The sequence below is a fragment of the Arachis stenosperma genome, chromosome 10 (genome assembly GCF_014773155.1).
Source record: "Arachis stenosperma cultivar V10309 chromosome 10, arast.V10309.gnm1.PFL2, whole genome shotgun sequence".
Lineage (NCBI taxonomy): Eukaryota > Viridiplantae > Streptophyta > Magnoliopsida > Fabales > Fabaceae > Arachis > Arachis stenosperma.
In genome coordinates, this window is record NC_080386.1 from 120,642,070 (window position 1) to 120,644,458 (window position 2,389).

Sequence of the window (2,389 nt, forward strand, 5' to 3'; positions counted from 1 at the left end):
CCAAACTTAGAGTTTGACTGTGGGGGCTCTGCTTGGCTCTGTTTTGAGAGAAGCTCTTCATGCTTCCTCTCCATGATGATAGAGGGATGTCCTTGGGCCTTAAACACCAAGGATTCTTCATTCACTTGAATGATCAACTCTCCTCTATCAACATCAATTACAGCCTTTGCTGTGGCTAGGAAGGGTCTGCCAAGGATGATGGATTCATCCATGCACTTCCCAGTCTCTAGGACTATGAAGTCAGTAGGGATGTAATGGTCTTCAATCTTCACCAAAACATTCTCTACAAGTCCATGAGCTTGTTTTCTTGAATTGTCTGCCATCTCTAATGAGATTCTTGCAGCTTGCACCTCAAAGATCCCTAATTTCTCCATTACAGAGAGGGGCATGAGGTTTACACTTGACCCTAAGTCACACAAGGCCTTCTTGAAGGTCATGGTGCCTATGGTACAAGGTATAGAAAACTTCCCAGGATCCTGCCTCTTTTGAGGCAGTTTCTGCCTAGACCAGTCATCCAGTTCTTTGGTGAGCAAAGGTGGTTCATCCTCCCAAGTCTCATTTCCAAATAACTTATCATTTAGCTTCATGATTGCTCCAAGGTATTTAGCAACTTGCTCTTCAGTGACATACTCATCCTCTTCAGAGGAAGAATACTCATCAGAGCTCATGAATGGCAGAAGTAAGTCCAATGGAATCTCTATGGTCTCATTTTGAGCCTCAGATTCCCATTGTTCCTCATTGAGGAACTCAGAGGAGATTGGTACACGCCCACTGAGGTCTTCCTCAGTGGCGTCCTCCTCCTCTCTTTCCTCTCCATATTCGGCCATGTCTATGGCTTTGCACTCTCCTTTTGGATTTTCTTCTGTATTACTTGGGAGAGTGCTAGGAGGGAGTTCAGTAACTTTCTTGCTCAGCTGACCCACTTGTCCTTCCAAATTTCTGATGGAGGACCTTGTTTCATTCATGAAACTTTGAGTGGTCTTTATTAGATCAGAGACCATTGTTGCTAAGTCAGAAGTATTCTGCTTAGAACTCTCTGTCTGTTGCTGAGAAGATGATGGAAAAGGCTTGCCATTGCTAAACCTGTTTCTTCCACCATTATTGTTATTGAAACCTTGTTGAGGTCTCTCTTGATTCTTCCATGAGAAATTGGGGTGATTTCTCCATGAAGAATTGTAGGTGTTTCCATAGGGTTCTCCTAGGTAATTCACCTCTTCCATTGAAGGGTTCTCAGGATCATAGGCTTCTTCCTCAGATGAAGCTTCCTTAGTACTGCTTGGTGCATTTTGCATTCCAGACAGACTTTGAGAAATCAAATTGACTTGTTGAGTCAATATCTTGTTCTGAGCCAATATGGCATTCAGAGTGTCAATCTCAAGAACTCCTTTCTTCTGACTAGTCCCATTGTTCACAGGATTTCTTTCAGAAGTGTACATGAATTGGTTATTTGCAACCATTTCAATCAATTCTTGAGCTTCTGCAGGCGTCTTCTTCAGATGAGAGATCCTCCAACAGAGCTATCCAAAGACATCTTGGATAGTTCAGAGAGACCATCATAGAAAATACCTATGATGCTCCATTCAGAAAGCATGTCTGAGGGACATCTTCTGATTAATTGTTTGTATCTTTCCCAAGCTTCATAGAGGGATTCTCCATCCTTCTGTCTGAAGGTTTGGACTTCCACTCTAAGCTTACTCCATCTTTGTGGTGGAAAGAACTTTGCCAAGAAGGCATTGACTAGCTTTTCCCAAGAGTCCAGGCTTTCTTTAGGTTGAGAATCCAACCATATTCTAGCTCTGTCTCTTACAGCAAAAGGGAATAGCATCAGTCTGTAGACCTCAGGGTTAACCCCATTAGTCTTGACTGTGTCACAGATTTGCAAGAATTCAGCTAAGAACTGATGAGGATCTTCCATTGGAAGTCCATGGAACTTGCAATTCTGTTGCATTAGAGAAACTAATTAAGGCTTAAGCTCAAAGTTGTTTGCTCCAATGGCAGGGATAGAGATGCTTCTCCCATAGAAATCAGGAGTAGGTGCAGTAAAGTCACCCAGCACCTTCCTTGCATTGTTTGCATTGTTGTTGTTTTCGGCTGCCATGTGTTCTTCTTCCTTGAAGAATTCGGTCAGGTCCTCTAAAGAGAGTTGTGCCTTGGCTTCTCTTAGCTTTCTCTTCAAGGTTCTCTCGGGTTCAGGGTCAGCTTCAACAAGAATGCCTTTGTCTCTGCTCCTGCTCATATGAAAGAGAAGAGAAACAGAAAGTGTGGAATCCTCTATGTCACAGTATAGAGATTCCTTGAAATGTCAGAGGAAAAGAGAAATAGAAAGAAGAAGGAGAAGAAGAATTCGAACTTTAATTAGATAAGGTTCGAATTGTGCATTTAGAAGGAG

General features: G+C 42.6%; 1 non-coding gene across 1 annotated transcript; it reads left to right on the forward strand.

Annotated features, from left to right (window-relative positions):
* Nucleotides 1-1,585: 1,585 nt before the first annotated feature.
* LOC130959113 (small nucleolar RNA R71) lies at nt 1,586-1,693 on the forward strand. Its single transcript, XR_009078208.1, has one exon. It is a non-coding gene; the product is annotated as a small nucleolar RNA R71 (small nucleolar RNA).
* Nucleotides 1,694-2,389: the final 696 nt, after the last annotated feature.